Source organism: Ambystoma mexicanum, chromosome 3p, assembly GCF_040938575.1.
Source record: "Ambystoma mexicanum isolate Mex_15411 chromosome 3p, UKY_AmexF1_1, whole genome shotgun sequence".
NCBI lineage: Eukaryota > Metazoa > Chordata > Amphibia > Caudata > Ambystomatidae > Ambystoma > Ambystoma mexicanum.
Window position 1 is genome coordinate 622,004,118 of NC_090925.1, and position 27,852 is coordinate 622,031,969.

General features: G+C 43.3%; 1 protein-coding gene across 2 annotated transcripts in view; it reads right to left on the bottom strand.

The window, feature by feature from the left end:
* UBTD2 (ubiquitin domain containing 2) overlaps positions 1-27,852 on the bottom strand; it is a 378,905-nt gene that overhangs the window by 278,275 nt on the left and 72,778 nt on the right. Inside the window, exon 2 of one of the 2 annotated variants that reach the window (XM_069651384.1) lies at positions 21,498-21,579. The exons of the other annotated variant lie outside the window; for it this stretch is intronic. The gene's annotated coding sequence lies outside the window, so the exon portion shown is untranslated. The remainder of the gene's footprint in view (positions 1-21,497; positions 21,580-27,852) is intronic. 2 annotated transcript variants of the gene reach the window in all.

Here is a 27,852-nt window from a genome sequence, read left to right on the forward strand (position 1 = left end):
CTTGGAATGAGTGTCAATGCAGTACTGCTGATTGAAAGTATGTATTGAGCTCCATGTAACTGCTTTGCAAATACGGTCTAAAGGGACATTTGCAATGGAAGCCAGGGTGGCTCCTCTGCCTCTTGTGGAGTGAACCCTGGGCGTAAAAGGCAGTGTCTTATGTGATAGGGAATAGCACAGTTGGATACATTTGACTATCCACCCAGAGATGCATTTTTTTAAAAAATGGGGTCCCCTTCTCTGTCTGGCGCTATGGAGACAAACAGTTGATCTGTCTTTCTAAGCGAACTGGTCTTATCTACATAGTAGAGGACCGCCCTCCTCACATCCAGTGTGGAGTTTTACCTCAGCTGAGCTGTTGGGTTCCTGAAAGAAAGCCGGTAGCTCAATTGACTGGTGTACATGCAATGTGGAGATTAATTTAGGGGAGAACCTAGGTCGAGTAGGTAAAACCAGCTTGTCTTTGTGTACAACAAAGAAAGGATCCTGCACAGACAATGCTTGTATTTCACTAACTCTTCTTATGAAGTGATGGCCACTAAGCAGTCCGTTTTGTAAGTCAGGTGTTTGAGACTGAACTTGTGCATCGGCTCGAAAGAGGGGGCCCATGAGCTTACCGAGTACAACATTGAGCTCCCATCCTGGCTGCGGGTTTGAAATTGGAGGGTGGAGTCTTTTTACTCGCTCCATGAATGCTTTGATGACAGGTACCTTCCACCATAGCCGCCAGGTCGCCCTTCAAGGAGTTGAACAATAAGCCTGCATCCAACAAATGGAGCATAGATGTCAGAATGTGCGAAGGAGTACATTCAATCGGGTTAATTTATTTAAACTGGCACCAAATTACGAATCTTCTCCACTTGTCAAAATAACAGTGTCTAGTGTTACTTTTTCTTGATTCCTTCAAGATTGCAGTCTTGCTTTTAGTCGATCACTCTCTTCTAATCTCCCGGCTCTCTGAAGCTGGAATCTCAGGCCAAGTCCTCAAATGGGTCATAGCTTTTCTCACTAGTCACTCTCAGTCAGTTTCGCTTCCTCCTTTTTCTTCTGCCCCCGTCTCTCTTTTGTGGTATCCCTCAGGGCTCGGCACTCTCCCCTGTTTTGTTCAATATTTACATATGATATCTACTGTTTCTTATTGAATCTCATGGGTTCCGCTTCTACTCCTAAGCAGAGGATACCCAGCTACTGGTCCATCTGGACCTAACAAAACCTGGAACAGCCAACAGGCTAAAAAAATTGCCTGCAGGAACTGGGAATATGAATGACGCTGAACTGGCTCAAGGTAAACAGCACTAAAACTGAATTCTTGGTTGTGGGTACTTCTATGCCTCATGTTTTCCAGACGGCCAATTTTTGCCTCCCTACGCCCTCCCCCGGCCCCGCTTAAATCACTGGGCCCTCTCCCTATACCCGTCCTATCAGTTAGCAATCTGGGAGTATGCTTCTCTGCCACTCTGACCATGGATGAGCAGGTCAGAGCAGTTTGCAAATCGGGTCATTTTAAACTTAGGGTTCTCCGGAAAGGCCTTCCTTTCATTCCCACTGCTAGTCAGGCACCAGTGGTGGGAGCCCTGGTCCTCAGTGTGCTGGACTACTGCAACTCGCTTTATCTGGCCCAACCTGCTTACCTGATTGGGCGTCTGCAGCTACTTCAAAATGGTGCAGCCCGTTCTATCATCTGCCCGCCTTTTGGAGCCCATGACTCCCCTACTGAGACAACTACACTGGCTCTGTGTTGCTCAGCGGATCTTGTTCAAGTCCATGAGTATAGTAAACGGGCCTTTCATGGAACCGCAGCAGAATATCTGCAAAGTAAATTCACTCCCTACCAACCCACTCATACCCTTCATTCTCAAACCACCCGGCGGGTGGCCGTGCCTCGTATTAAGCTGGCTCGTAAGGGTGACTGCTTTCTTAGTTGCTGCTGCAAGATCGTGGAACAACCTTCCTATTTCTTTGCGTGACATCTCTGATCACCTCGTCTTTCGTCAAGGCTTAAAAACCTTGCTTTTTCTAGCTGCGCTCCGCCTTGCCTCCTCAGCGCCAAGATGCCCTCGGGTGTACGTGCGCTTACAGAAATTCCCATAACATAACTGTAAGACACCCCCTCCCCCGACCCCCCCATGCTGGGAAAGCAGGTTGTACGGGCACGGGAGTTTGATGGGATCGCGCATCGCCAGTTTGCACAGCTGTGGATACCATGGTTGTCTTGCCCACATAGGAGGAGTGTCATCTGTTCCTTGTGGATCTTGTTCACCACCTTCCTCATGAGAGGTGTTGGGGGGGGGGGGGGGGGAGAGGAGTGCGGTAGCGTAAGCAAATTTCCCTGACCAGTTCATCCATAGGGTATTCCCCTTGGATCCTGGGGAAACATGGACGCGAAGTCTGGGCATTGCTTGTAGCGCACAAGTCTTTTGTGGGGAAACCCCATAGAGAGAAGAGGTGTTCTAAAACCACTGAGTGAAGTTGCCACTCGTGTTCCTCTGGTAGTGGATCTCTGCTCAAAGAGTCTGCAAGAGAGTTGAGTTCCCCTGGAACGTGCTGCGACGATAGGAATATCTTCCGTTTGATGATATTCCCATTTCCAGATTTGATGTGCAAGTTTGGACAGATTTGGAGAATGTGTGCCCCCTGGTGCTGTTCCTGAACGCCTGAAGGGCTTTGAATACTGCCAGAAGTTCTAACAGATTGATGTGGTTCCGAGCTGTCGTGGGAGACCACAGACCCGGAGCTGTATGGTGAAGGTAGTGCACGTCCCCCCTATACCCAGCAAGAGGTGTCCTTTGGGATAATCGTTTGTATCTCTGGATCGTAGAAGGGTTTCCCCTTCTGTAGATTTCACTCGTCCACCAGCGAAGATTTTGTACCAGTGTTGGTGAAACGACCACTAGATCGTCCCACTGACCGCTTGCCTGAGACCACTGTTTTGCCAACCATGCCTGCATGGGTCGCAGGCGCACATGTGGAACCAGGTAAATGCAAGATGCCATCATGCCTAGCAAGTGCATCGCTTTGCGCACCCTTATCTGGCGACCGGCCTGATAATGTGGTATTTGCAACAGCATATTTTGGACTCGTTCCTCTGACGGAAAGACCAACACCCTCTTGTGTGTTTAGGACAGCTCCTAGGAAGTGGTGGTGCTTGGCACTAGGCTTGATTTTTTCTCATTTATTGAGAAGCCAAATTGAAAGAGAAGGTTAGTAGTCCTTTGAATGTTATGTTTGCAAATTAGGGGGGCTCCCCTGTAATGAGCCAGTCGTCCAGGTATGGGTACACTGGGATTGCCTCCCTGCGCAGGTGTGCTGCCACCACCGTCAGTACCTTGGTGAACACCCTTGGAGCGGATGCTATGCCGAAGGGTAGCACTTTGAATTGGTAGTGCTGGTTTGCTATCTTGAAATGCAAGAATCTGTGCGCTTGGAACATTGAAATATGAAAATGGGCATCTTCCATATCCTCTGTTGCCATGTAATCCCTTTTTTAGTAGAGGGATTACCTCTTGTAGCGTAGTCATGCAGAACTTTCGGGGCTTTACATATTTGCTTGCAGGGCGCAAATCTAATGCTGGGCGCATGGACAGATCTTTCTTTGGCACAAGGAAGCAAGTTGAATAAATACCCCCGTTTACCTGGTTGGCCGGGACGATTTTGATGGCGTCCTTTAGAAATGTGGCGACCTCGAGGAGGATACACTGGTCTTCCTTCAAATGGACCTTCTGTCGTGGGGGGTGGTTCTGGGGCAGTTGGAGGAGCTCTATACAGTATCCGCCTGCTACTGTGGACAGCACCCATCTGTCTGAGGTGATCCCTCCAAAGCGTGGGTGAAGCTGGAAATGCGCCCTCCTACTGGAGAGGCATGGGAGGGCACCTGAATCGGATAGTCACTGTTTTTGTGGAGGGGTACCCCCCCCACCCCTGAGAGGAGTTGCCCCTGCCACGAGCTCTGGCTCTACGAGGTCCTCTAGGATAATTCTGGGAGGACGGACCTTGATTATTTCCCCAGGGAGTCCCTTGGCTGATTTTAATTGAACCCCTGTGGTGAACCTTGGCTGCAAAAACGGCGAAAATTGCCATTAACCCCTGGCCGGGTGGCTTGTTGGCGAGTTGACGCAAAGATGTAAGTGCTTCATACCCCTCTTTAGCTGTTAAGGCATCCTCGACGGCCTTTCCAAAAAGCACGTTGGGTTCAATTGGCATGTTAATTATGGTGCCTGCGTTTTAGGTGTAAACCCGATTGCCGCAGCCACGCATGACGTTTAATAACAGTACCACAGACCTTACCCTGGGTGTCGTGCGCGGTCGGCCGCTCAACCTATGTGTCGAGTCTCGACATGGTGTTGTGTGTATAGCGGTGGATGGAATTGTTGCGCTCCCACCGCCAGGTGTAGTCCCCACAACAGGGCCGCCAGCCTGTCCTCCAGGGTTGGGTGCCTGCGCTTGGCTAGCCGAAGGCACCTTCTACCTCCATGACCTCCATGGCCTCGAGCTGTCTGGCCTAGTGGGCCCAGCGTTTTGTCGATCGGTCCTTTAAAGTCTTGGGCTTGAAGAGCCTACATGCTCAACAAGAACCCTCAACGTGGTCTCTTGGAAGACACAAGTTACAGACTAAATGCTTATCGACCCACGGAAATGGTCTATTGCACTTGGGGCGGAATTTAAATGGGTCTTGTCCATAACTACAAACTATGGCAGGTGGGTGAAAGTAGTGTAAGAAAAGGGGCATATTCATCCGAAATGACCTCCCCACCCCCCACCTCTCTCCCTACTGTCTGGGCTGAGGCCCGGGGCGGCCTTCCAAGGCCGAACGGTCCTTTGCGGTAGTCTTCAACGGGCAGTCTCTCTCTCTTCACCAGCATGATATTTCGATGGTCGGTGAAGTAAAGGATAGAAAGAATTAACTATCAGTAATTGAAATAAGTAAGTAAATGGCTTTACGCCAAAAGAGGAACTCCGCTATATGCATCCATCTAGAATGGTGGAAAAAAACAATCTGAGGGAGGTCGACACGTGAGGGATCATGGGTAAAGTGGACGTCACACACGATAGTATTACTGGCACGCCCTGTCGACGTCCCTTTTCGAGTTTTGAAAACAACTGTAATACTCTGCAGCTTCCACTTGATTTCTGCCTATGCACAGCACGTGATCTAAGCAGATTTCACAAGCCTCAAATATATATACACATACACACAAAAACACACACTTTAGAAGCAGGGATGTTAAATTTCAGGCAATAATGTATTTATGAGATTCTAGGTGTATAAGAAGTCTCCAGAATGATCAGCTTTTAGGTTCCCAGAGATCTAGTAATTCATAAGTCTGTCCTTTGCATTCTTGTAATTATAGAAACGAGGACATTTTTAGCAGATACCCACATCATTAAGCACTAAAACACTTTAGACGGTAATTGTGAAGCAATAGAATACCTACAACATCCAACAATGAGGAGATCAATGGTCTTAAATGTGATGCCAGTAAGCTTTGACAAATTAGCCCACTGGGGCGCGACAAGGAAATCTGAAGTTATCCAAAGGGAATGAGATCTCTATTGTATTCATACAGAAATGAAATGCTATATATCACTAGCCACTTTAGTACTCTTCAGGAATAGGGATACACTATTGAATTTCATGTAGCGACTAGACCCTGTGTTTGTCAGAAGTAATTTGAATGTACAACTGAATAAATACAGGATCTATAGAGTCCTGGGCAATGTAGCCTACAAGGGTTACATTGTTGATTGATATGTTACTGTATGGCATATAGAAATTATTCTAAAACCCGATGCTGTAATAGTGTGATAAAGTATGTGGTGATGGTCTAGCCTACTCGGGCGTAATTCTAAAGAGCTGTTATTTTTCATTAAATTGTTACAATACTTGTTTTAATGCAACGATTTTTTTAATTGCCTGCTTCGAATCACGTGCCTCTAAAAACATGTGTAGTTCCCTTCGTGCCACGCAGTATAATACTGTAGTAGATGATAATTATGGCAATTAGCCAAGGCATTTAGCAAAAAGGGTATAATAGAACATTAATAGAATTTCAAAACACACTATGTCAATAACATTTGTTCCAATGTATAATGATTTGACAAAGCATCGCTGTGAATAAGGCAGGTTAAGATGGCAGCCAGATTTACTGTAGAGAGCCACACTAAACTTATGTCACATGACCAAAGACCAGGGGACTAACGTGTGCGGAAATAAAAGATGCTTGGAACACTAAGTCGCCTAAGTAGTAAGTCCCAGAGGTTGGGGTGGAATGTGTGGTGTTAGGTGAAGCGTTGGGGACTACCGAGACTGCTTGTAAGTCCATGTTGGTTGTAAGAATATGCGGGTATTTTAACTTTGCAGATGGAAACTAAAATTGTTTTAGCACGTTAAATCTGATCGAGTGCTTTGGTTAATTCTTGTTCCTTGGCGAAAGTACTGGCAAAATTACCAATACCAATACCAATTGCATTTTGGTAACGTGTGTCCCAGTTATGCAGCTAATGAAATCACTAATAACAAACAAAAGCCAATGTATTAAAATATTGGATACCATTTAAAGATTACTTTAAACATTGTGTTTTATTTGAATTTTAACATTTGAATGTTAATCACCTACAAAAGACACACAGAATGAAATCACATCTATGTACATATTTGCAAGCAAATGTTGAATTTTAAAACTTCATTTCTTTTCGATACATGTATAAATTTAGAGTAGCAACGATATGCTATATGTCATTTATAACACACCTGTACACAATGGTTTCTACGCTTGACGATTTCACTTTTTCAATAACCATGTATGGAAATCTTAAAAAATATCCTAATACATAGTTCTTATTTTTTTTAAAACACTCCCCGTGTTATTTAGAAAATGATACATGTACAAATGTTTCCGACAAAGCAATTGAGTATTTACATATGTATTTTAAAACCTAGTAAATAATTAGGGTGGAACATGTGTTCATTTCGAATTTATTTTATAACTGTATATACAGATGATATAGTAAACATGTGTACAACATATTTGGCACCAATAGGAACATTCTAAGCAGCGTACAATTTATAATTTAGATATCTTTTACCAAAGTACTACAAAGGAAAGCTTCACAATTAGTGTTATGATGCACGTGTACCCGTTCATAACAATGAGTACACGGTGTAAAACAGTGAACTATTCTGAAATGCTAATATCACATATGTAGAAACAGGGTGGTCTAAATATGGGAAAATACCTAGAGTGATCTTCTGTCTGATGCCATTAGTTAAATTATTGATGTCATCTGTGATGTCATTGTGGTCATAGGCTGTGCAACAGGGGGTGCAACGTTAGCGTGGCTTTAGCTGAATTTCAGGGATTTCGTTGTGTTAAGTTCTCACCTTAACGTTTGTGCAAGTTTTTTCTTGAACTTCAAGGGTTTTGTTATTCCATATTGTCCCCACCACTGGCTATGGCCTGTGGCCACAGCCTTTGTCAGCATCTACTGTACATTTTAAAACACTATCAGACAACTAGACATGGCCTTTGGCCATATTTTTAAACACTTGCAACCCATCGCTCAAAGATATTCAATCACAGAATCATTTTGGCTTGTTTTGACAGTGGTATTGTTATGTATAATAGATGGCAGGCTTTTAGAACACAATGTTTTTAGGAAATGTGCAGCGTGATTACATTATTTGCCACGGATCACAAAGGTTAAGCAGCCTGCTGCAAGCTCCTTATTTTATGGCCGGTCTCTTGGTGACTGTTGCGATACATTGCACAACCTCAACTAACCGCATTTAAGCAGCACAGAAGAGGTTAAAAAAAATGACTGGCTGCAACAACATATGCCCAGGTTCTTTTGCCCCAATGGCAAAAATCAAAATCTGGCTTCCATGAATATATGAACAGTAAGTGAAATATACAAATGTAGTTGAATTGACCTTCCCATTAGAAGAAAGTATGCAAAACAAAATAGTATTGTACTTGTAATGAACACCTGAAAAAGGAAATGTTCCAATAAATATGCTGGCAAAATATAAAAAGGGGCTCACCTTTTAAACCCAGCAATCTGAAATATTCCCAGGAAAACAAAATCCCAATTCGAAACAAGTGCTTGTGGTCTTATGAGTAAGCGTCTGCACTGGGCACATAACCAGAGTAAAATCCTGGTAGCCAAACACTTGAGCAAGCTTGGCAACCTCAGAAGATTCTAAGTGGTTGGGTCTGCCCTCAGACCATGTTGCTGTAAGTGGACCTGTAACTTGGGCTCATTTATTAGGCAACATGGCCTTAGGGGGCTGGCCCCTACCTTGCGTTGTAGCAAGCCAAGCAGGGTTAGTCCCAGTTACTACATGGATGGGAGGCCTGGATGGCTATCGTGTCACTGGCCATGGCCAGCGATTCCCCCGCCCCTGATGTTACTGTAAATGCATATTTTTAAAAAACTTTCTATAGCCACAGGTAAAGAACCAGATACCTGCAGTTGTCTGTAGTCATTGCTGCGCTCTATGCCTGCTCCCCACACACCAATGATGGCCTCATCACCTCCCCTGCCCCCTTTCATCCCCCCACAACACATGCTGTTCCCGTGACACAGTTTACTTTCAAATGTCAGCTATTCGCAGCTAGTCCGTCTATAACTAAAGCTATAGAAAAGCTTTGTGTTGCAAACTAAGTCCCTAGATCCCGCACCCCCCCATGCAACTCCCAACTTCACTTTGAGTCCTCCTACCTCTCTCCCCCCCTTTGATGGCATTTGAATTTTTTTTTTACCTTGGAAAGGCTAATTTCCTGCGTTTTACTTTCAGATAACCTTGGCCATCTCTCACATCGAGCAAAAAGACAAATGGTGGCCGTTTCATTTCTAAAAACCCCGGGTTTTGACAATTTACCCGAGATATATCTATTTTGGAGAAGGGATCCCACCCTTCTCAGTCAAATATTAAAAAGGAACTACTTCATGGAATAACCACAAACAAGCCTCCAGTAAATGCTTTGTGCCCAAGTTGTTTTGCACCTTTTATTTTCTTAACTTATTTTTAACAAATCGTTCACAAACTTTGTAGTCTGGGTGGGGCCCGCACGTCCTATTTGACTTCAAAATGTCGGCCTTTGCACCCCCTGTTGTGCAGCCTGTGACCACAATCAGGACTTCACTGGTGACAAATTAATTACATCTATGACATCACTAATAGAATTTCAGATTACAACACTAACCGGCAATGGCCAGTGCCCACAGCCTTTGGCCATGCCCACTGTATAGTTTAACACATTAAGGGGCCACTAGCCATGGGCTTAATCCATAGCCAGTGGCCGGCAACAGCTTTCAGACGGGCCCACAGTACATTCACAAAATTAGCCAGATACTACCCATGGCCTTTGGCCATGACCAGTGGCCACGCACTTTGGCCATCACCCCCACCCCCCCGTGTATTACCACATTAAGGAGGTAGTAGTAGCCATGGCCTTTGGCCGTACCCACACTATATTTTACAACACTCACCAGCCATTAGCCATGACATTCCGTCATGCAGTGTCCACAACATTGGCAAAGGCCAGAGCCAAAATTGATGTTCAGTTAATCAAAGCTTTTATTAGCTAAATCATAAATGATACGTCTGATGCCACAACAGATGTAATCAGTGGTCTTATATGTGACAACCGTGATGTCAATTGTAATTAGTAATGTCATCTGTTGTCAACATTGTGGTCATAAGCTGCGCAACACAGCGTGAAGTTAAGGTGGCTTTAGCTGAATTTCAGGTTTTTTTTGCGTTAAGTTCTGAGCTTAACTTCCATGCAACTAAAATCTTTCCTTGAATCAAGGTTTTGGTTATTCCATATATCTTTTCCGCACCACTGGCCACGGTCTTTGGAGGATAGTTTAGGGGCAACATGCTCGCCTTGGAAGCAAGATGACACGGAGCAACACAGGTTTGATCCACGGGCCCGCGCTTAGAAACCACTAGGTATTAAGCGCATTATAAATAACCTACATCAGATCAGTGCACACTGTATATTTTTTAAACATTACTGCACCACTAGCCTTGGTCAGTGTGCACTGCCTCAGGCCGTGCCCACTATTTTGAAACACTTGCAACCCATCGCTAAAAGACATTCATTTTGACATGTTTTGACAGTGGTATTGTTATGTATAAAAGATGTCAGGCTTCGAGAACGCAACATTTTTTTTTTAGGCAATGCTCAGTGAGATTATATTATTTGCCAAAGATCACAAGCTTTGGTTAAGCAACGTGTTAAAAGCACCTTGTTTTGATGACTGTTAAAGTACATTACACAACCCCAACTAACCAGATTTAAACAGCACTGAAAAGGGGGAAAACAATTATAAGCAGCTGCAAGAATATATGCCCAGGTACTCTTGCCCCCACAATAGTGAAAATCAAAAGCTGGCATCCACGAGCATACACACAGTAAGTGAACATATATCCTAAAGTGAAATATACAAATTTAGTTCAATTGACCTTCCCCGAAGAAAGTGCACAAAACAAAATAGCATTGCACTAGGTAATTAACACCAGAAAAATAACCTGAGAGAGGAAATGTTCCAATAAGTATGCTGGCAAAGTATAAACGGTGCTCCCCTTTTAAACTCAGCAATTTGTAGTGAAATATTCCCTGGACGGAAAAATCCCAATACAAGACAAGTGCTTGTGGTTTTGTGGGTAAGCGTCTGCACTGGGAACATGACAACCAGAGTAAAATCTTGGTAGCCAAATACTTGGGCAAGCTTGCCAACCTAAAAAAAAAAAAAACAATGGGTTGCGTCTGCCCTCCGAAAAAAGTTACGTTGTCCACATCTGTCCTTTACTTGTGCCCTGAAAAGCAGTCCGAATCGGGGGAAAACAACTGAACCAGTGTCAGGATTGCAACCTATCTTGCCACATCCTGAGCAAATACTTGTGACTTACTTGCCCCCTCATCACTGTCTCACCCCCATGTCTGGTTGCAATAATATTCTGCTTTATTAAAACTTGAAGTACACAGACCATAGTGTCACTGAAATATATAAATCCTTATTGAACCAAGCAAAAGTTTCTTTTTTTTTTAAACTTTCAAGAAGGTTCATTTGAGCCAAGTCACACAAACAGCGCCACCTATAAATCCACAATAACGTTCTTGGCGTTGTGAAAAACATGGCCAAATGCTGCAACCACAAGGCTCTGAGGACTATACTGCACTGGCACCGATGATCCCTAATAAGGGCGAAACCAGGTATGTAGTTGTCCTGACAGCCTTGCAAAAATATCTGTCTTCGGTTGATAAAGCTATGTATAAAATAGCACTGCCCTGAGACAAAATAATTTCCTGGAGAAAAAGGTTGCCACTGCATACCCACAATGCCTTGCTGTTGTGGTTTAGAACTGGAGGTGAACTTCCAGCGATGACTACTAGATGGCATTGTGGAATGTGCGACTTGGCTCCAGATATATCACTCTAATGGAGCCACGCTTAATCCTCAGCCCAATTGCTGAAATAAACTCTCCAAAAGTAAAATCCTTAAAAAATAAATACCAATTTTAATAAGGTCACCAGTGGAAAAAAGTAAAAATAAGTTTTTTTTATTTAATGCTTATGGCCAATGCAAACCTTTTGCATACAAAATGTAAAATACAATCAAATTTCATCAACATAATTTCCACAGATATCGCTAAAGAAAAGATCAATTCATACTCAAATAAAACTGGTAAAATAGGATACAAAATCACATTACAAGTTTATGTTCACACCAGTTCAGTTACAAATTGGGACAAAAAAAACTGAATAAACTGATATCATCAATTTCAAACTCTAGTTTCTGCCGAATATATTGTAGCATAAAATTGGTCCATAACCCATAACATAATGGGAAGTTAACATGCATGTAAGACTCCACCTTCTCCATACAGATACAACAGAGCCTAGTTTCATAGGGCCCATGGATCCAGGCCCCCGTAATTTCACAAAAAGACAATATATTAAGTCCTATATTAAAACAGCGCAAGGTCAAGCAACAATATTTGAGATCATTTGTAGTTCGTACCAGGCGAAGCCCTGTTTTACATACTCAGCTCAACGCTTTCGCCGGCCTAACCTTTCCATTGTTGTCACCCGATCCCAGAGGAAGGCTTTCTTCTTTAAGTCAGCCAAGAAAGGCACCAGATCGTTGGTATCAGGCAATGGCAGACCAGGAATGTGGTAACTATGTTAGTCAATGGCAAATTTTCTGCATTACAAGGTTTATAAATAATATGTGCTTCAAGCAACGTTAAAAGTGTACCTGGTGGAGAACTAGTCTTCGTGCATCTCAACTTCGATTCTGTTGTGAGCGATACCACACTCAATTCCATTCTCAAGGCCTCCACCACGACCGCCTTAGGGAGTTGCAATATGGATTTTAGTAGCCTCCCCAAGATTCTGTTGAGCCAGGTCGCAGAGACTCCAAAGGGAATTTCAAGGCCATAAAGCAGGCTCAGTATGGCCAATTTGGAGTATAACTCCAAAAGACCCTCCACAGACGCTCTTCCTGTCCAATATAGAACATTCAAAGCCTGCCACTTACGAAAGACCTTAATGGACGTCAGTCTCCTATACCCACAAAAAAGGGGGTTCCTGGGAAGGGGCAGCCTAGATATAGATACAAGCTTGACCCTTCTAATTTTGCCCCCTCAATCCACCAATTATAGTTTCCATTGTTTTACCCTTACGATGGAGTTGTAAAATGTTTGTCTTCTGCCAGTTGATTTTCAAAGAGATCTACTGCGCATTGAGATAAGGCGTCCAAAGAATGTTGCAGACCCACTAGAGTATGGTCAGTTCACAGTGCCGTCTGTATATGTTAGCCAGGCAATGGCCAACCCCCCCCTGCATCCTCCCCCTTTGGAACCTGGAGGGAAATTCCAAACACTGACAAAGCTGTCCCCATGTCTGCTACATAAATATTGAAAAGCAGGGGTGCCAGTACACAGCCCTGCTTCAATCCCCGGTGCAGTAACTAGGCCCCCTTGTGTTGTTCGGACAGTGACAAGTGTCCGAATAAAGGTTGCAAATAAAGTAGAGCAGCTGGGGGTCAATCTCCCATACCCTAGGTTATTCCCATAGGCGATCGAGCTACCAAGTCGAAGCCAGCCGAGGAGTCAACAAAGCAGAGGTAGAGTGCTCCCTCTGTTCTGCTACATGCATCGTCTGTCAACACCTGGAGTGCACAAATAGCCTGAACGGACGAACAGCCCTCCTGGAAACCCTGTTGCTGCAAGCTAAGGAGTTGGCTAGATTCCACCATCTCCTAAAATAGCTTAAGAAGGAGTATTGCAAAAATGTTACTACTGAAGCCCAGCATGGCGAGCAAATGATAATTTTAACCTTTAGCCAGCGTGTAACCAGCGTGTGTTGCAGCATGGTACACAGGGCCCTCCTCTGCTGATAACCAAGCCGGGGAGAGACTCTGGTCTCCTTGGTACCAACCTTGACTCCAGAGAGAAGAAAAGCCAAACGGTTCATCACAGCCGGTGAGCCGATAAGAAACTGAACTGTGGTGAGCGAAAGTAGCAAACAGCTAATTGAATTGTGAAAGAATACAAACTGTTGATACTAGAAAGGGGAAAACCAGCAAACGAGGGGTCAGGCACCAGGTGGGTGCTCACTCATGAAGCACTGGGCGATTAACCGATTGTTTAAACTAATGTTACTGGAAAGTTTAGAAGGGGGTCAAAGTGGTCATAGAGGGCTCCAATAAAATCCTCTGTACAGTCAAAAGTATTTGACCAACAGAAGAATGTGAAGCTAAGTGAAGTAAATCCTACATCATAAGAATTTTGTAAGAAAATGCGCGATAGACAAAGTTGGCAAGAGTGAACCCGAAGGAAGGATGCAGGTTAAACAGGGGGCGAAGTCTAAAGTCCTGCTTTACAGTGTGTTGACAAGAGTGATCCCGGCAGAGGGATGTCCACGGTGAACTATTTAAAAAGACATTAAGATTTGTGAATGATAGAGGACACTGTATTGAAAGCGGTAGTGAACATGATGAAGAGAAGCGGACATTGGCAAGGGGTCTGAGCCCACAAGAGGGGTATAGCAGGGTGAGGAAGCATCACCAAAAGTGCAACCAGAAAATAACTTTAGTTGAACTTTTAATTTGACACAGAAAACCTATCAGGCCCTCGAAACAAGAACACTTCGCTACCGAAGGTCCCGATATCATTACGAACTTTGTGTAGATCTGAGCCTGGAAGAGGGGGATCTAAGGGTGAAAGGTCATCACGAAACATGTATAGGGAAAATAACTAGTTTAAATTTAAAACCCCATCAGGTCCTCGGAGGAAAGACTTTTTGCAGGAAACAGACTTAACCACTGGAGGCCATGATTGCTGAGAGCGGAACTGTTGGCTTGTGCTGGGAAAGCTTGAGCGCGTGCTGTGCTCCAGAATCCTACCTGGTCCCATGCTTGAAACGTGGGGAAGGGAGACCCCAACTGCTGCATCCTGACTATTTGTGAACACTTTCTTTCTTATGAACATTACATCACAATTTTTGTATTTAGCATAAGGATTGGCAATTGTTTTTTTGGAATAGCACCTTTTATTTTGACAAGACGCCACTTGGACTGCCTTATTGTTTGATGGTCGAAGATTCCTCCCATTTTAGATTCAGGTGTAGATTAGGCGTTTTTCCAACCTACCTATACAGTTTAACACCCTTGAACTGTGATCACTTGCGTCTGTCTTTACTGTTGCCACCATGAGTTCCTTACACTTCCAATTGGCTAACAAAATGCTACGTTTATGTTGGCGTAGCCAGTTTTTATATATAGATCCAACTGTAGCAATTTCAGCTTTTTGGGTTGCCTCATCCGTTGAGCGATTGCTCCAAATACAGGCAATATGAAGCCTCAAAGCCTTCTTCTTTGCATGTATCGCAGGATCAAATACTTGGGGCATATTTTCCTTATGTACCCAGGCACGCCAGACTTCATTGGGGAGCAGGGGGGCACCACACCTTGTAATACATCCTGCAGCCTCCCATTGCATTTGTCAAGCATGTCCCTGGGTGACAAGTGTGGCTTCTCAATGTGCTGGGATATTTTGGGAGGAGTTGCCTCAGTCCAAAAAAACAAAACAAAAAAGAATTATTTTGGGCATAAGTACTTGCTCTACTTAGAGCAGGTTGACCTCTGTTCGGGTTAATTTAAGCGTGATCCTGAGCATAGCAGAATCACTTAAGCATGTAGGTAAGATCTCATCATTTTCAATCGACGCACAGAGCTGGTGGAAAATATGCAGTCAAGGCTAGAGAGATAGTTAAGCCTGTCTGTTACCTTCAATTAAAAAGTTTTTTTCCTTTTGGGATTAGAGTAATTGAGATAACAGAAAATCAACCCAAACAACCCCACTTTTAACTAGATCAAGAACAGATTTGCTAGCCGCCACAGTCTTTCTTGAACAGTGAGGGATCACTCAAGTTGATGTAGTTCCCAAGGAGGTAAACAATGCGCATTGAAGTCCCCTCCTAATAGGATTTCCCCCCCAGGATTTGTAGAGTGCCACCTTTCAAAAACCTAATTGAGTTACTCTTAAGGAGGTGGTCAACTTACCACTTGGGTGGTCATATATGTTAACAATAGAATATTAATATTGGCGAGAAGGAAGTTAACAGAAATAGTCTGCAGTTATCCATGCTATTAATGTTTGCATCAAAGTGTGCTCGTATTCTAATGCAAAGGACCCCTTTTGGTCGACCTCTCAAGTTCGATGTTGCTGGCCGCATAAAAGTTGTAAATCCATCTAATAGGAGATCCGAATTCAACAAACTCCCCTGAAGGAAATAAATGTCTGCTGAGGCCAATGCCATAGTGCCCTCCGTGTAGGAGGCAAATGAGTTATGGCCACACAAAATGCAGCATCCCAATATTTTAATCGTGCATCAATAATAGTTGCCTCCATGTACCAAACTATTTTGTTGCTTCGATTGAGTTTGGACATGGCGAGAAGATACCTTCTTATTTTGGTTAGAATACGAACCTCGTGCCTTTTCGCTTTCAGTGCGACCCACAGCTCATCACCATGGGCAATATCTAATTGAGTAGTCTGAATATCAATTCCCAAATTGCTTAATTCCAGAGCTCCATGAAGGACTTTTTCCACAACCACCAGGGAAACAAAGTCACATTAGCTCAGTTAGTGGAACTGAACAAAGTGGGCTGCTCCACATTTTCTATGTCCTGCAGGGTTAATAATTCCAGGCCCTGAATTTTACCGAAAGCTGCCCTAAAAAAAATTTTGGTTAAGAAATGGGCTTTCGTTTGTGCGGTCAATTCCTCAAATCAATGGGACTGGTGCGTAGCGTTGCCATATCCTGTTACCTCCAAGGGTCTCGAAGAATTGTCCCCCACAAACTAAGGCCCATTTCGTAACGGCAAAACACTTATGGCAATTTTCAGTAAGATTCAGGGCCTAGAATGGTTATCCCGGAGGGACATAGAACATGTGGACCTGCCCACTTTGTACAGTTCCACTAAGTGGGCTATTGCGACTTTGGTTTCCCTGGTGGGTGTGGAAAAAGGTCCTTCATTCAGCTGTGGAATTTAGCTATATATCCATCTCACAAAAGGTTAATGTAGTTTGTCTGCTCTATTCATGTGGGCACCATGGCAGCTTCACCTTGAGATTGCAATACTTGCAAGGACTCATAGTACCACGTTGTAACAAAAACACAAATGTGGATGCTGTGTGTTTTCTTATCTTCCCCCACAATTTGCAGTCTGTCTTCAGAATTTCAGCCAAATCTGTCACAGAAGTCAAAAGTAATTAGCAATTCAACTTTTCTGGTTCAGCTCACCTTAACTATATTATAGGGCAGCAGTCACCGCCCTATGGGTAAGGCGAGTAGGAGATCCTTAGGAAAATTTTAAAAATGAATTGTTAACAACTTGACTCGGATTGAGAGTAGCATGGACTTTACGTACAATGTAAATATATGCAATTTAGTGGAAGGGAACTGACGGTGCAGGCATAGACTGGAGTCGGGAAGCAGGCAAAATGGATGTATACGATCAATGTGCCTCGTCGTTTTTGTATTCAGCATTTTTTTGCCTGCATTTCTTTTGGCACAGTAATCAGATAGATCCCCAAAAAAGCATATGGCCAACTCTGAATGATTTAGAAAAGTTTGGTGCGGTTTCATCAAGGGGGTATTCGGGGGGGGCAAAAAGTTGAACTCCACATTGACCAAACAAAAAAGAAAAAGTGCTCATGCCTACAGCCTAAACCACCAGATAGACCAGATTTGCGCAAGTGGTGTCCTGGTCCCGAAAGCGTGCTTTTGCAAATTTGTTGTAAATCCATCCAGTATTTATTTTTTTTTTTTAAATGGGCAAAAACTAAGTTGAAGAAATGTGCGACATCTACATCCGGTCCGTGGACTCACTGATTGTGTCCGCAGATACTGCTGGACCAGTCAGAGCTGCGTAACATTTGCAGACATCGTATGCACCCAATGATTGATTCAAAACATGCAGTGCATCAAAACCTTTGAAACTGCCGCCATGTTCGATGCGCAAACTGCGCCCATAGTCCGGGGACATCACTGGAAAAACCTAAAACATTGCACTAAACTAATAAAATAATCTTTGGGCAGGTGATGAGTGGTGAGATATGATAGGTCATTTATAACATGCTTAATACCCAGAGGTTTCTAAACTGTGTTCCGTGTCTTGCTTCCAAGGCGAGCATGTTGCCCCCGAGCTATCCTCCCGAGCCAGAGGATGGGATTTGTCCAGAAAAAGGCAAATACAATCAGTTTCTCCTGAGAAGTTTGGGGACATTGATGGGATGTTTGCAAACTTGACAAGAGTTAAAGGACATGCATGCATATTTCTGCATTTTAGGGTCGGTGAAGAGCAGATTTTGGATGGCTTAGAACTTTGGCGTCATTTGATGAAATGCTTCCGATTTCATTTTAGACCCAACATCGAATGCATTTCCAAAGTTTGGTGCTGTTCGCCTACAAGATGCAAAGGTAGAGGGAGGGGGCCCAAAATGTTTGAACGCTTCTGCGTACAAGTTTGGAAAATTATTTTAGACCCAACTTTATGTAAAATTAGGTTGGATTTTGTCAATGGGGGTTTGGGGGGGAAGGGCGGGGTTCTCAGCATTTTTAGCTCACATACCTTTGGCTCACATACCTTTGGTGTAATTTGACGAATCTGCACAATGGATTGGATTTTGTCAAGTGGGGACTAAGTTATATCAATAATGTTTGTACCTACAGGTTCACACTTTTCAAAAAATAAAATATGGACGGATTAGCAGCAAACGTGTGCGATGAGCACTGGCAAGGACCCTAAAGCATGGTTTTAAAAATGTGCCTGTGTTTTTATTTTTTGAAAAGTGTCAAGGTAGGTTTAAAACATGAATAAATGGTATATTTTTGGTGACTGAGGTATATCCCGTGGCCATGACCCGGACAAGAAGACCAGTGACCATAGCCACCAGGGACCGGATATTAAAGATTTGAATGGGAAAATAAATTCTGCTTGTGGCTACAGCCCGAAGTGCTGGGCGGGATTGCAGCAAACCTGCGCGAGGAGCATCAGCAAGGACCTGAAAGCATGCGTTTGCAAATCTACCCCATATTTTATTCTTGTCAAAGTGTGAAAATGTAAGTACAAAAAGAATACTGATACAACTTGGTGCCTGGTCAGTTGGTCTGGCCCTCGGCAAGGACAGATGTCTACTCTTATTTGCTTGTTGGGGCATACAGCATGGCCAAAGCCCAGACCTCATGGATTGTGAAGACTGGTCATGGCTGAACGTACTGGCCATTGGTCACCTTATGAGGGGATGTGTGGACTAGGATGCAGGGTAGGTGCGGTGGATAACAGGGGTGGTTTGGTGGAGCTGGGGTCATGGTCGAACCTCATGCCCTAGGCAACTCAACCATGAGTTCCATCCCCATGCATGCACTACGGATAATGGCACACATCAGTACACACTGTTAATGGAGATTTACAATTCTTTCATATATGTTGAAAGAGGAATTATTAATAACATACAGTGATTAACATGAAACGTTTTTACTAATAAAAAACGATGGAATTAAGTGAAAATAACTTTGTTTAAAGGGACGTTATAGTTACAAGTAAACTCGAAAAACCCAAGAAATGTGCCACTTATGGTAATCAATGCAACGATAACTCGCACCACCACCATGCATTGCTAAGACTAACACTCAGGACATCAAAAATGGTATCATTGATAACATCACTGATGACATCATATATCCGTGCCGGTGGCAGTGGTGGACAGAAGGCACTTTGGCTGTGTTTGATGGTTTTTCGTGTAGTTTGTTAGCCCAATGTGGGGCAGGTAGCGCTCCAGCATGGAGTACCGCTGGTGGCAGTGGTGGGTGGAAGGTGCAAGATATCTTGGTGTGGTGCCGCTGTCTTTATGTTAGTTATGCCTGGTTGGACAACCACTTTGCCTGCTAGTTTAGCGGATGTGCATAGGTGTGCGGGTTGTATGTCATATTTCTGCATTTGAAATACCGAACACAACAAAAGATTTATTTCGGCCGTTTATGTCGACTTCAAAATGCCGAAGTTACATATGCCCCCCTCTCCCACTAGTTTTTTTTCTAAATTGGGGGGGGGGAGGGGAGGGTTTAACCCGCCCACCCCTTACGGCCCACCCACCAGCCCCTCCTCAGCCCCTCCCCAGCACAACAAACACACACTCCTGCACCTGTCAGCCCCTGCAAGCACTCATGTGTGGCAGGGGCGGGACCGATTGATTAAGAAAGACCACGCTCATCCAAATCAAACATTTTTTGTTCCTTTTTTTTTTTTAAAAGGTATTTTCTAATACCATCGTGTGTGTGATTGTGGTGTGTGCACGGTGCTTTACTGTTGTAAAAATGCGTCTTGTGGTTGAACTGCAGGAGGTGCGTTAGGATTGTTGTCTCTGCTCCCTAAACGCATGGGGTGATGTCATGAATGAAAGGTTCAGAGAGTGACTAGAATGTTTGTGGTTCAATGCGATTCGACCCAGGCAGTTGGAAGAGAAAGCCTGGGTGGTGGGAGCCAGTGGGCTCCCCTCGGTAATTCCTATCTACTGATGTACCTGTATGAACCCGATGTCATCTGATCCCAAGCTGTACTGCACCTGTAACGTGATTAAAGTAACCTGATCAACATAGCTGCGGCCTTCCAGAGTGTCCATCATATTTCAATTAACAAGCACCTTTTATACATTGCCACCATATTTATTGAAACATTTACTCATTTTTCAAGTCATTATTTTTTTTATTATTTTTTTTTTAAGTCCATTGCCATTTTTTCTTGGGCCCTTTCTTCTAAAGGGAAGGTCAATTGAACTACATTTGTATATTTCACTTTAAGATATATGTTCACTTTCTGTGCATATATTCATGGTTGCCAGCTTTTTATTTTCACTAGCGGCCAAAAGTGCCTTGGGCATGTTATTCTTGCAGCCGGTCATTTTTGCCTAATTTTTTTCTCCTTTCCGTGCTGCTTGAATGTTAGTTGGGGTTGTGCGATGTATCACAACAGTCACCAAGAGACAAGCCATAAAACAAGGTGCTTTTAGCCCGCTGCTTAACTAAAACGTGTGATCCTTGGCAAATAATTTAATCTCACTGCACATTGCATGTTTTGGGAACTCGCAATATTTTTAGGCAATCTGTATTCATAACAATACCACTATCCAAACAGGTCAAAATCATTTTGCGATTGAATTTCTTTGTGCGATGGGTTGCAAGCATTTTAAAATATATAGTGTTCGTGCCACCACCCATTGCTAGTGGGTTTTAAAATGGACTGGGCACGTCCGTAAGAAATATCTATGGAATAACAAAACCCTTGAAATTCAAGGGATAAAAATACACTTTAGTTGCAAGGTCGTTTAGGTGACAACTTAACGAAACATATCCCCTGAAATTCAGCTAAAGTCACCTTAACTTTGCGCCTCCGTTGTGCGGCCTATGACCACAATGATGGCATCAATGACTATTTAACTAATGGCAGACATAAGATCACTCTAGGTATTTGCCCATAGACCACCCTTCAGTTTCTATTAGTCTTTTTAGAATAGTTCATAATGAGTACATTCTTTAAAACAGTAAACGGCTACATATGCATCATATCACTACTTGTTCACTATAATATAAATCGGTATATACAAAAAGAATTAGAAAGCATGTTGAACCCTAATTATTTACTACGTTTTAAAATAAAACATGTAAATACTCCATTGTTTAATTGTAAGAAAAATGTATACACAATTTTCTAAAATGACTTGAGAATTGCTTTAAAACAAGAAACCACTATGTATTAGGATGTGTTAATCCCCCCTGCAGGAATCCGTGAATGGTTTCTTAGTCATTGGAAAATATATATGTTTTCTGGAGAGAAAAAAAAGCTATCTCGTCACCAATTGCTTTTGTACCTCAAGGATTCTCATATATGGCGATGCATCTATTCACTTGATTGCTACATACCTTTTTATGCTACTTCCATCGAGCTGCAGCAGGTAGGTCTCATTCTGTGCTTATCCGCCACATTTAAGAATTCCATCTTACACTAAAGAAGTCATAATAAACATATTAAGGAAAACCTCACTTTTGGTCAATTCTTGCATTTGAAAAGTAATAGCAGCACTAGGGACGCTTAGTATTCAAAAGTAAAATGTACCAAAAAATTATAAAATGGGGATATTGTCGACGGAGGTTAAAACAAGCGGCTAACAGAGCTGCTTTGTTGGAAACCAAACAAAGTGTCCAGTGAAAATAGGATAGTGATCAGGGCATAACATAAGTTGCATCACATAGCAATTTGCTATGCAATTCTGTAGGTTTGCTAATTAAACCAGCACATGTAGCACAGCTTGCTATTGAAATTGCCCTGTTCAGTGAACGCCCAGCATTCCTCCATTGCCCTCACGACTCTCCACCCTCTTTTCTCTGTACACTGCAAGTTCGAAGGGGCTAATGGAGAGAGTGCAGCAGTCTTTTATTCTTAAAAAGTGCCAAATGCCAGTACAGCAGTGCTAGACAAGAAACGCTCTCTTTTTCAAATAATTGCAAACCAGAAGTGATTGAGATGATACTTGTATTAACTCAACTATGACCAGCATGTGTTATTTAAAAGGCAATCCTGCATTTCCATGCCTAAACAAATGCAGAATTACAGTACTGCTACTTTTTTTTTTTTACAATTATGATGCGCACAAGGCAGCCATTGGGCATCGTGGCTCTGTAAAACATTGCATGGTTTCCATGTTTTTTCAGTAATATTTAGGTTAGTGTATCTAAATCTCATAGTGCCAACTATATATCATTTTGTTGGGGGAGGGGGTGGAGGAGCGAAGGTGCATCTTATTGAAGAGTGAACACTTTTGAAAATGTACATGATCTCACGGCCAAATGCTCTTGATGGCAAAACTACCTGCAGGTTGCATCCATCGGTGCAACTTGTGCTAAACCCATGGGCTGATCCCTACATGCTCTAACAGCTACCCTGAAAATGAGATAGCCACAAACTACAATATTCCACTTAGTTTTCACAGGTCTCTGCCCGACACGCCATCCATTCTGCTTAGTCTCTTACTTGCTTTCCTCTTACATAATGATTACACAAAACTAACTAGATTTTTAAGCAAAGTAGTGATTAATAGTTCCATCCAGTCTGTGCATATATTTATCTGTGCAACACCATACACTGTAGTTGACCTCCACAGCTTGCTTTGCTGTACGATTATGTTTGCATTATTAATTGGTACCTGCGTGAGACAACTGGCCAGTCCTGAGACTGGAAACACAAGCGGAATTTGCAAGTAGCTGCCCGCATTTCATGCCAGATTTGAGGCTGCCCAGCCTTTAAGCTGTCTGTGGCGTCTCCACTAAGTGCCACATCTCGAATCCCCTGCTCGCTCATCTGCCTGCACACCTCCTATACCACCCTGCAGGTCCTGAAAATAGTTATTTCCAATCGTGGACAAGTGTAGTTCCGTTTTAAGGGAAGCATGAAATGCGCAAAGCCAGGTTCCCTTAAAAACTATCCGTGTCCCAGATGGCAACTCGGAGTGCCAATAGTGATAAATACCGCTTTCACAGGTGCACTGGGCTGGAATGCTATGGTTGAGCCTGCCTGGCTGGGATTTGAGGACCAGTGCCGGGCCTGCCCTCCCCCGAAACTGGTATTTAACACTATGTTGAAAACAGTTTATATCAATGACCGTCAAAGTTCATCTTGTTAATCTGAAGTGGAAAATGACCCAGCCTTGCCTGCTGCAACACCATAACTATGTACCTAGTCTCAATCTATGGCTTTTCACCAACATTATACATTTTTTGATTAATGTAGCTTTTGAACTTCAAATAATAAATGAAGCATGCAATATATGGGATACTGCAGCTGGGTGTGTGACTGTTGAACAGGGCAAAGTCTTGCACTTTCCCATTCATACAGATAACATTTACATTTTACAGACACGCTTATGAATGTCTTACTTGAGCGGTACACAAAAATGCTGTATTATTGTTCATTTTATGTTTTGGTTACAAATAACTTCTGGTTGACATTAAGAGTATTCGGAAACCATTGCTAATCAAATAAGTTTGCTAATCACGAATGTTTAAATAGCAAACACTGCTAATCAATTTTTGAAAACTACCTTATGCCTTGTACTGGGTGCAATGTATTTTCACTCATCTACCATACATCAAGAGAATCCACGAGCGCATTTTTAAAATGGAATGAAAAATCGGATTGAATATCCCTTTTTACATTCAGGAAGAGTATACATACTCAAGAATTGTGCACTGTAAGAAACTGAACTGCTAGGGCCTCAATCCTACAAAGGTCCACTGCCCTTGTCGAAAATGCAGTGTCTGTACATTTACAAATAAACACATTGGAAGTGGATATTGGTCTGTACAATTGAATGACTTCACAAACGTGATAGATGATTTCTTGCCCTTGTAAACTGAAATATATGGGCATGAGTGCAAGGATGGCCAAGAGCAGAATAACTGCAAACAGGAGATGCCAAAAAAACAATAGAAACTGCACCTATGGGGAAGCACTCTTTGGCCAAAGGACATACATTTGAGGATTTCACATTGACTGATACAGCAGGTTCAGCATCCAACTCAGACCAATATAAAAAAGAAAATGTTAAAACGGTAACAAGAAAGGATTTCTAGGGTTTGTCAAACCATGAGAAGTCGGACATGGTATCCTACCTACAGATAACCTTCCTAGGCTTCAGGATCAGTGTAGTATACACATCCCTACACCTACCACAACACAGAATCCAAAAAAAGCCTCTATCAATCACAAGCCTGGCTAGAATAGGCCTGCTAACCTCCTCAATTAAGGCCATCTTTCCAGGACCCATGTACTCCAGAGTCTGAAGATCATTGGTTTCAGTCAGGTCAGGTTCTACATCTGGGTCTGCAACATGCGACTAAAGGTTTTGGCCATTAGTCTGAGGTGCTAATATTACCAGCTTCCAGGGCTATTACGAGTAGTAAGGTTTCGGAGCGATAATGAAACACTGTTTGATACTTTTTATAGGACCGACAGCCTACAACTACACAGACGCCCAACTTACTTTCAACAATACCAACGACAAGGACCCGGACAACGCTGCTGACAAAAATACTGACTGACAAAAAGCCTCGGTTTTCTTTTCCTGGATTTCGGCAGTTTTATGTAGGGGGTGGGTAAGGATAATTATGTAAGGAGAGTATGGGTAGTTCTGCGTAGGGGGTCTCCCCAAGCATAGAACTGCACGAACCGAGGAGAAAAAGAAAATAAGAATAAAAGACATTAAGCATTCAAGATTTTTTTCGTCACAGTAACCCTTCACCAGCAAAACACCAAAATGGCAAACAACCTCAAACTTAACAACCAAAACAGAAATACTTATCGGCTCACTACAAACAGTCCAACAGACATCCCTCACATGGCCACCGACCATAGGAACCCAACCAGAGAAGTCAGTGTTTAAAATATAAACATTTAAGTAAAGTGAATTCTCATGGGAAAAAGGTCTCACTCCAGAAATACAAGTCAATGCAATAGCTACAAAATGCTTCCATCTCCTAAGATTAATAAAGATGGGGTGTGGGGGGCGCACGTTCCAGCTGCGCAAGTAACATGAACATGGTGACATCTAAAGTGACGTGGTGGGTGAGATTGGGGCTCGAAAGTTAATTGAGCGTGGCGCTCCTTGCATAAATTGACTGAAGCAGGCGCAGCGCGAGAAATCCCATGATGAAAAGCAATGAGGGCTGGGTGCTTTGGGCATAGTTTGGGGTAGTTGTCTAGAGCGAGAACTGGGGTGAGGGTGTAAACTGTTGTAGTGGGTTAAATGGTAGGGGGTCTTTTGAGCAATAGGTGATCAATAGAGAAGCCATTTTGTTTGTAGGCCACACGTTAAGAAAGCATTCCTCACTGACAGCTCATAATAGGGCTGCAAGCCCTGTGGGACAAGCAGTATGTATTTTTTGAGCATTCAACAGAAACCGTGTGCTGAAATGTTGCACGGCTAAGGTTTCCCAGGAGAACGCAGCCACAGCAAAATCACTGTAAAAGATACCTTTGAGGCCAATGAGCTAGGCACCTGGGTGCACAGGGAGACCTGGCAGAAAAATTGAAATTTAATATGGTTAATTAAATTCCAGCCATGGTGTGGTATAGTTTTTCAGACTACACTTGGCAGCAAGTTGTGAGAAGGGAGCTTGGGGGGTCGGGGGGGTGGCAAAGCATTGGAGTAGGGATTATCCGACATATGATGATGATGATGATGGGACCAAGGCTGATTTGCATATCGTCTTTCCCCTTCTGTAATGGCTTGGCAGGCGAAGAACGATTGTCTGGAGGGTTGCCCAGAGAAATGCCAGAGGTTAAGATTCATTCTAAACCTTCCAGCCATCACCTCTTTGGTTTTGCATCAGATGATGAGCCAATCAGAGAGCGTTTTCGGTGTTCTATGATGCAACAATTTACAGTGTCCTTGCTGATGTCCGTGGGGCACACCATAAGTGAATATCTCACCCCTTGCCATCTCAAGCCATTTTGTACACTGAACATTGCCAACCAATGGCAAACAAGTGTTTGTGACCCATTAGCACAATCACGGGTGTTGTGGGAAGGTGTAGAAGATCACAAGGGGTGTAAAAGTAATTGTGGCAAAAAGGGGTATTGTGCAATTAGTGGCACGCAACATATTTGGATATAGTGGCCTGACATAGTCCCACAATCAGCTTGTGTGACCTGCCTAAAAAGCAGACTAAAATGTTGTATTGTAATTTGGCAAATTATGTATAAAACGTTAAGGCGGTGTTGACCGCTCACTTCAATCTGTTCAGTTCCACGGGGTAGTCTGTACCGAGCTTCCCAGCTGTTTAGGTTCAATACATTTGCATTACTTCTTGCTTGGTGTACGCTCAGATTTTTGGAGTACTTTTGGTGGAGGTGCCTTGGTACACTTACCTCAAATTAGCACATAGAACCCCCGCAATCATCCCCTTGGTATCAAGGATAGACTACGCAAATAGTCTATACCTGGGAATGCCCGAACGCCTTACCCAAAAACTACAATGTATCCACAATACTGCAGCAAGACTACTTCTGAGATCACTCATCACACCAGCCACAAGAAGTCTACACTGGCTACCAATAAAGAAATCCATCAACTTCAAAGCCTGCTGCATGGCCCATAAATCGCAACACAGAGCTGAATTAATCCAAACAGAGCAAGAGAACATGAACACAAACGTTTTGAAAAAAACATTTCCCCAGAAATGTGAAAGTAGGAAAATCCATTTAAGCAAAGTCACACACTCCACAGCGCCCCTAGTAGCCATCATTGGAAGTTCACCTCCGGTTCTGAGCCACAACAGCAAGGCATTGTGGGCATGCAAATTAGCCCAAATGCAAACATTTTTCTCCAGGCAATGGTCTAAGAAAGCAGTGCTACTTTATACAAAGCTTACAGCTTTGCAAAATGTCGGTTTTGCGTTGATTAAACCATGTATAAAGTAGACTGCCCTCTAAGACAAATCTCGATCCGTCGCATTCATGGGGTTAGGGAACCAACGGGCAGATACAGCGCACAGGAGCATACCGGTAAGACATCCATCTTCCGCTAGCTACGACCCCCCCCAGGCCCTCTTTGTTTAATAATTAAATTGATGGCACAAACCCTGTGATAATGGATCTGACTAGCAGCAAAGGTTTGACTGCGGCTCTCCAGCTTCAGTTACGGCACCTCCATTCTCGCGCCATAATCTTATTTTGCCACCAGCACCCTCACCTGTCGTTCCGGCTTCTCAGGCACAATCTGCTCCCTCCCATCAGTTTTCCACATGCTTTGTTTTTGTGGCGCTCCAATCTGCTGCGTCACGATGCTAGTTCTTGACCGCTACAATGTTGTCAGACACCTGCTCCCCCTTAGCCCCCCAGGAGACCTCCGCCACATTAGGCGTGAGACTCGCACCATCCCTTGTGGCGCGCTACTGCATTTGCCTGCATATCCAATGGTTCTCACCCTCCGCTGGCATCCCTGCATTTAATGCTGTGCGTCAATGTAAGTAAAGGGTGTGGAACCACTAGATGGGGAGATTTGTTGTCAGTTTGGTCCTCAATCTGATCACTAGCAGCCATCTTGATCGGCTGTTGGCCACCCTTCTCCGCTACCCATCTTTCTGAAATTATGGAATAATTTAAAATTTGATATGGGAGTAATATTAAAGTTGAAACAAGAGATTCTCACCATTCTAAAATTGAGTAAAACAAAATGATTTTTTGACCCTAGAAAATCTCAAAAAAACTATTCCAGTAAGG